Source organism: Triticum dicoccoides, chromosome 1A (genome assembly GCF_002162155.2).
Source record: "Triticum dicoccoides isolate Atlit2015 ecotype Zavitan chromosome 1A, WEW_v2.0, whole genome shotgun sequence".
Taxonomy (NCBI): domain Eukaryota; kingdom Viridiplantae; phylum Streptophyta; class Magnoliopsida; order Poales; family Poaceae; genus Triticum; species Triticum dicoccoides.
In genome coordinates this window covers 297209177-297217309 of record NC_041380.1, presented here as the reverse complement: position 1 = coordinate 297217309, position 8133 = coordinate 297209177, and positions in this window count along the sequence as shown.

Below are 8133 nucleotides of genomic sequence, written 5' to 3'. Positions count from 1 at the left end.
GAAGGATGTCATCGCCGAGCCCACCACCGCGTCACCGCCTGCCCTCTTTGCAGGTGAAGACCACCTTTTGTCAGGATTGGAGCGTCCTTGTGTTCCCGCTCAAATGGCCGTTGTGGGATTCCCTTCCCGCCAAAACATTTCGGGGGAAGAGGACCCTGGCCGCCTATATAAGTAGCTAGGGTTCCATCATAGAGGGGGATCGGACCATTGAGACTTAGAGTAGCAAAGGAGCAAGAACATCCACCTCCTCACCCTTCTTGAGCTCACCTCCTGAGCTCAGGAAACAACTGTACTTGTTCATACTCAAGCCCTCGCCAGGCCAATCCACTAAAGCAGGCCATAGGGTTTTACACCGCAAGGTGGCCTGAACCTGGGTAAACTCTTGGGTGCTCTACTTGTTTCCTTGCTTGCATTCCATTCCCACCACTAGGAGAAGAGCGAGGTGCTAGGTAGACGTGTAGTGGGAGAGATCTTCGTCACGCCCCTGTGTTCGAATCTTAAGGGTTTTGCGGAGCTCGAAATCCGACATTTGGCGCGCCAGGTAGGGGGCGTGTCGAAATCTCGCTTCTCCGACAACCTCGCTCCGCTCTTCTCCGTCGACCTCATTTCAACGCCATGGTGGACACTCGCCGAGCACGCGCCACCCGCCGCGCCGCCAACGTCGCTCAGACGGCGCCCGCGGGTAACAGCGCACCACTCTGCCCCAACTCGCCGGTCGCCAACGCGGCCACGAATCCAGCCGTTCACGAGCAGCAGGACTCGTCGCTGTTGTTGTCTGTGCAGCACGAAGGCCGCACGGCGACCCCGTCACCTTCGCCGGCCGCGGCGTCGTCCTCGCTGGTCCGCCGCGGGCCGGTCTACCAGCATCCTGTGCTACTGATGGTGTGGGAGCTCCTACGCTACCGTCCGGAGGATGACCTCTATGACGAGTGGCTCCACCGCATCACCGAGCTCGTCAACGCCGCTGGAGAGGCGCCCACACCGACCCATTCCTCTCGCCCTCCGTCGCCCATGGCGGGGAACGAGGACCATGGCGCTCTGCCCCCACCTCCACTGCGCGGCGCCGGCCAGGGGCTCAGGCGCGAGGCTCCACAGCGCGAACAGCCCCGCAGGGCCCCCGCGCGCGACGAGGAGAGCTGCCAGGTGGTCCCGCGACCCCAGGCAGAAGCGTGCGTGCTCCCCGCCTAGCAGCAGGAGGCGGGAGCAGGTGGTCCCGGCGGTGCTGGAGGAAGAAGACGAGAGATTGAAGATGGATGCCGGTCGTTGGATGTAAATCCAACAGCTAACGATGTCAGAATCATTTGTTGACTAAGTTGACAACGACATGCATTGGCTTCGGCCTATTGGCCCACATTTTAGCCTCCAAAAATGTGGCACGTATTCAACCCATTTATTCAGAATTTACAGTCTTTTTTTGCGGGGTAGAATTTACAGTCCATTTGATCTTTTTTTTTGAATTACAGTCCATTAGCTGGGCTGGGTGAACAAATAATGTAGCGTCCACGGGGCCCATTTATGTTTTTCCTAAAAAATTACAGGCCATTTGCACTTTCTCGAAATACATGATTTTGCTGGGCTAATTCTAATTATAATGTTGGGGTCGGCGCAACAATGTTATCAAAACATAAACAGGGGCTGAGCATTTTGTTTCATATATATATATATATATATATATATATATATATATATATATATATATAATAAGTGATTTATTATTACATTGGTCCTTAAATCTTACCAAGCTTTTGTACACAATCACCAGGATTTTCGTTGCCAAAAAAATCCAGGATTTTATTGTTAAGAAATTGTTTTTATAAGTCAACAAGATGTGGGATATTGTTTTCTTACATATGTTAGTATCTGTTAAATATATGATGACAATAAAAATAACATATAATAACATATAAAATAATTTAAATGTCTATAATATAGTTAGAAGGGAAACATAAGTTGGACCAGGCATTCCTATTCTTATATAGAAAAATAGAACAGACCTCTGCGCTTTCTTAAAAAAACATAAATTGGGTTGCCGATGTTTCAGGAAAAATAAAACCTCGGATGGGAGGTCCATAGGCCGGTCGATACATGACGGCCCTCAAGAAAATACAAACAGCCTTATGAACCTCCCATCCGAGGTAGTGGGCTGCGCATGTTAAAAAAGAAAGCCTGGACGGAGCAGCCCAAAACCCAGCTGATACTTGCTTCCCCAGTGATAATAAATGATACATGCCAGCTCCCCGGCTTCGTTGTGAATTTATCTCCTATAGTAACTACGCTGAAGCACCTAAAAAAATGTAACTATGTTGACAAACTCGTGCGCCCCAATGTCAGTATAGCATTAGGAGGAAGTATTTTTTTCGATGAGGCACTTGCTTGCGTACGGCCATAGACCTGGTGGGTCCCGACTGTCCGCCTCTCCACATACAGTCCTCTCCAGATTCCTCTCGTTTGTTCAGCATGTTCACAACGGCAGACAGCGGCGTCGCGGTGAGCGCACAAAGGCGCAGGAGGAGATCCGACAACCTGAGGAAGTGCCTTATTACTAACAAAACAACTGAACTCGCCCAGTGGCCGAGTGACACTACTCGACAGCTGTTCCGCCCGGGTTCGATTCCACCTGTGCAGAGAAAATATCTCCAAAAATTTTGCCTCTGCCTTTATTGACATGTGGGTCCCAATTGTCATCTATGCACACCATGTCCTACACTTGGCAAAACTTCGTCCCTCATTTTCTCTGTTTTTCGCACACTCGACATTGTGTGGGCATTTTGAAAATAGCATATCTTTTTTACTGTGCATCATATGAAGATGTTCTATGCATGAATGTTGATTAGCATGATGTTAACTGGCTGGTAGTTCTAGTTTCGACCATGAATAAAACTTCCAGCATGATGTTAACATTGTTTGAAAAGGCCGTGTTAATATAAATGCTCTGCCTCTGAAAGTTGCAGTTTCTTATCTGAAACTGAACTTGGAGTTCCTTATCTTAAACTGAAACTTGCAGTTTCTTCTCTGAGAATCACATTGTCTGCACTTTTATACTTCTATGAAACTACATTTTTTAAGTGCTAAAAATAGATCTCTAGAATTCATAAAATACTTCATATGCTCAATACTGCAAATCTGAAATTCAAAAGACATTCATATCTGAAAGTACTCTCAAAATACACAACACAAAACACAATTCACAACCTGCAAATACTAACAACCCTAAGCTCCTATGGACAATTCACAACCTGCCCGACTATTCCTCGGCGGCAGACAGCCGCCCCATGAGACGATGTGAACGGCGAGGGAGAGGATGGCGGGGAAGCGTCGTCGGGCCAACTGTTTTTCTCATCTTGCAGTTGGGTTCGGTTGACGAAGACTCCACCGGCATGCTCTGGCACGTCACCCTCACAAACGGCACCTTGTAGATGCTCTATCCTTCAATCTCTAGTGGATGCTCCATCTGGGATCGATACTCCCACCACTGCTCCCTCACGATCGGATTTAGTGAATCTGTTTGATCCATGGCCCAGAGGAGCAGCTCTATGTACTCCCGCGCGACTCCCTCCAGGAGTATCAACGCTTTTTCGCTCTGTTGCAGATATTTGTCCATGGATGTTGTCGTCGCCGCTAGTTGGTCCTTGTTGTCAAACCAAGACTGTAGCTCCAACATCCTAGCTAGCTTCATAGCGTTGCCCTCTGCGATCCTCACGTATCGGTTGTACTCCTCCATCGATCTACTTCTCCACAACACCTTCACTCGCCGGCGGTGGTTTTTGAATGGAAGAGGAGAGGAGCAACGATGGTTTTGGTTTAGAATGGGAGAGGAGCGACGCTGGCTTTGGATTGGAACAGGGGAGGAGGGGCGGTGGTTTTGAAATGGAAGAGGAGAGGAGAGGCCCTGGATTTATATTGGAACAGGAGAGGAGCGGCGGTAGTTTAAGAGGAGAAGAGCGGAAGAGCGGCGCTGGTCTTGGAAGTATTTTTTTGTTTTGTGTATTTTTGTCAGGACCCCGACTCAATGTCACATCGATCTAGCCTGTAACACCTCATATCACTTTGCGGCCTCACGCACGGTATTCCCACGGGTGTCGCCTTACCTTTGCCCGGGACCGTTTGCGCCTTTTGGCTCACGTATATGATGATGTCGCTAGCATCCATATGATAAGGAGCCCGGGCTGACATGACTAGTCGTAAACCCAAAGTGGCACAGACTTACAGGGACAGGCATCCATGACCCAGCATCGAATGTGTCGGTCATCAGCAAGTGGGTCCGGGCTGTAGCACTGGGCTAGCAGGACTCCGGTACTCAATGCGTGAAATTTCCCCGAAGGGACAGACACAGGAACGAAGAAGGACACATGCTGACCAGCCTAAGTGATCCGGAGCAGTAGCAAGCTACCATGGCTCAATGGAAAACACTAGGAGACATTTCCCGGTAAGAGAGGCTACTAAAGATAAACAACTAGGTAGTCAGATCCCACACATACCAAGCATTTCAATCATACACACAATATGCTCGATATGTGCAAATACAACAAGGCATCACAACATGACTCTACGACACAAGTACTTTATTTAAAGGCTCAGAGAGCCATACACAACATACATACAGGTACGGGTCACACGACCCACATTCACATCATACAGTCATACAAACCAGCAGCGGAAGTAACTTGTCTGAGTACAGACAACTAGTAAAATAAAAGAGGCTTGGAAAGCCTAGCTATACTACGTGGACCGTCACAAGCTCAGGATTACCACCTCGGCCTTAGTCTAACCCGTCGATGTCAACGTCTACGAAGAACCCATCATAAGGGGTTGCAGCGCCTTCTATAAAATGTAAATTATAGCAACATGAGTACAAAGGTACCCAGCAAGACTTACGTCAGATCCAACATACATGCACATTATCAAGAAGGGTTGGTGGAGTTATTGCGGCAAGCCAGCTTTGACTCTTGGCTAAACTATCCTACGAGACTCCAACTTGAAATGGTTTTGCGCACACGAGTCCACTACTCACCACTTCAATACACTACCGAGAATCCACCTCCGTCTGCCTACGGAGGGGCCATCCTCGGCACTCACGCTTATCTTGAAGCTTTTAGTAGTTTCCAATTTACTTGTCTATGAACTATATAAGCAACCAAGTAGTCCTTCACCGCGGACGCGGCTATTCGAATAGATCAGGTTAACCCTGCAGGGGTGTACTTCTTCATACACGCTCTCACCACTTACCGTCGTTTACACGACATGTACTCGGCAACCTTCAAGCGGAAGCCCAACGTGGGTGTCGGCCACGACCTACCTAATCACCTAAGTCTCGAATCCAGGTTTATCGCCTATCCAGGTTCCATCCGCAGGGAGTCTGGCCGAGGTTTCCCATACGGCCCCGAACGATGTGTACAGGGTTCCATGACACCTAACGGGTGCCCGGTATTCCCGGCCACGTACCTACCGCATCACAGCCCACCCCTACGGTCAGCGCTGTCCACGGCCTCCAGTAGGCTACAAACACCAGAAACTACTTGCAACTCCTAGACAGAGAACTAGGGTGAATAAGATGCCGAGAGGGTCCATTGGTTTCGGGCCCAATGCATGGTAGTAGCTGATTCTTAAATCACACATACAGATCTCAGTGCTTAAGGTCGGCTTCAATGAAACAACCCACCATGTACTCCTACATGGCCTCTCATCGATACCTTTACCATATCGTGTTCACCACATCACTCTCAATACCGGCATGACCATTTCACTCTAGCCCATCACCCAGATGAACCAGACCTGACACGACTCTAAGCATAGCAGGCATAGCAAGGTAGGAACAACACATACATATGGCTCAATCAACTCCTACACATGCTAGTGGGTTTCATCTAGTTACTGTGGCAATGACAGGTCATGCAGAGGAAATGGGTTCAACTACCATAGCACACAACAGTTTGAAACGCGTTGTCTTAATGCAGTAAAAGAGAGCAGAAGCGAGAACATGGGATTGTATCGATATGATCAACTGGTTGGTTGCTTGCCTGATAAATCGATGCACGGATACGGTTCTTCGCTAGGGTAGTCACGGTACTCCTCGGAGGTAGAACCTGCCGCAAAGAACACCGATACACAACTATCACCAAACAATGTGCGACAATATGATGCATGCATGAAACATGGAAACATGAGTGTGTTGGGCTAATGCAACTAGAACCAGATGGGTTTGAATCAATTTGAACCAAAGATTCAAATTTCAAACTCATAAATGGCCCTTTAAAGTGTTTTATCTTGTTCTGCACTAAACCTCAAGTTATCTTGTTTAAGCATGCATGAAACTAGTACAGATGGATAGATTGGATTTTTCTGATCATTTTTCATATATAATTTGTTTGATTTGGAGCTACGGTTGAATTTATATGAATTTTTAAAGTTTGGGCTATTTTCTGGAATTTATAAATCATTTTAGATTTGTTTTAATTCCAGGAAAAGGTTTATTGCGTCAGCATGAGGTCATGCTGACCTCAGCAAGTCCACAGACCCGGTCTAGGTCAAACCTGACGCGTGGGTCCAGGGTGTCAGTGGCTAATTAACTAATTTAATTTAGTTTAAACTAATCTGGATAATTAGCAGAAGGGGGCCCCACCTGTCATTGACTCAACAAGGTCAACCGGGGCCCACCCGTGGTCAAAGTCAACATGGCTGCACCGGCGTTTAGCCGCCGGCGAGCCCGACGCGGCGGCGGAAGTGGTTTTGGCCGTTCCGGCCACCAAATGGGTCGCGGAGGGCATCGAGGTGGAGCTGAGGACGAGCCGCGGCTCTTGGTGGAGTCAGTTGGGGTCGGGGTGGCCGGAGTTGGTGCCGGCGACGACCTAGGCGGCCACCGGAGTTCGGGTGAAGACGAACTCGAGGCTAGGGTGTGCGGTGAGGTGCGGGGAGTGCACGGTTGGACCCAACGTAGCATGGTGAGTGCGATGGACACCGAGAGGTGGCCGGAGGATGGTCGGGAGCACGTCGGCGACGAGATCCACGGCGGTGCATGCATGTGATCTTCGTGCGGTGGCTACACGGCTCGGGGGCGAGAGAGGAAGGGTAGGAGGGGTAGCTAGGCTCACAGAGCACCCGTAGAGGCCACCGGCGGGGTCGGGGACGAGCTGATGCGGCGACGGCGTTGAAGGGGATCTCCGGCGACGGCGGTTCGGTCGAGGTCCGTGCGGTGGCTTCGGGGCATGCGAGCGCTCGGGGCTCGGCTTGCTCGAAGGAGAGGAGGATGGCAGAGCTCCTGGACACGGTGGCGCGGCGTGGGGTTGACGGAGAGCGTGGCTACGGCGAGGGGGTGGCGGCGATGGCGGCGGCCATGGCGTGGGAGAGCGAGGGAGAGGAGTTGGGGGAGAATGGAGGTGTCCTGGGGGTTCACGGCTCGACGTGGAGTTCATCCAAGCCAGCAACGAGGCGAGGAGGTGAAGCAGGGCGATGGCCAGCTGCGTGGCGCACGCTGCGGCCGCCGTCGGGCACCTGCCTGCCTGCCTGGCCGGCAAGCAGCTCGCTGGCGCGGCGCTGGGCTGGGCCGGCAGGTGGGCCGAGTTGCAGGCGCCAGGTAAATTTCCTTTCTGTTTTTTTCTTTTTCTATTATTCTGCAACTTTGTTGAATTATTAAAAATACCTAGGCAACTCCTAAAATCACCAAACTACTTCTGGTCCATAGTTGGATTATTTCCAACATGAAACATTTTAGTTTGGAGATATTTGAGCATTTGAAATATTTTATAAATTTAAAATGCCCAAATTCAAATAATTATGAATTAACTCAAAGACCTTAGGATGACCTAGAAAACTGTGCATCACTTTTGGCAGAGGTTCTGAACCAGGACAAAAATGATGGACATTTTAGAAGGGCATTTCAGGTTCATTGAAATTATTTTTAGTAAACCCTAGTTGTTTTCAGAGGGGGCTGGGGGTTCTGGCATCCCCACTTCAAGTTTCTGATGAAATGATAGACATGATGCAACACTCTAATGCATGAACTAGCTAGGGTGTGACAACTCACCCCCACTCAAAAGAATCTCGTCCCGAGATTTGGGTTCCTCCGGGAAGAAGGCGGGATACTCGAGTCGAAGACGATCCTCCCTTTCCTAAGTTGCTTCATTCTCAGAATGGTGC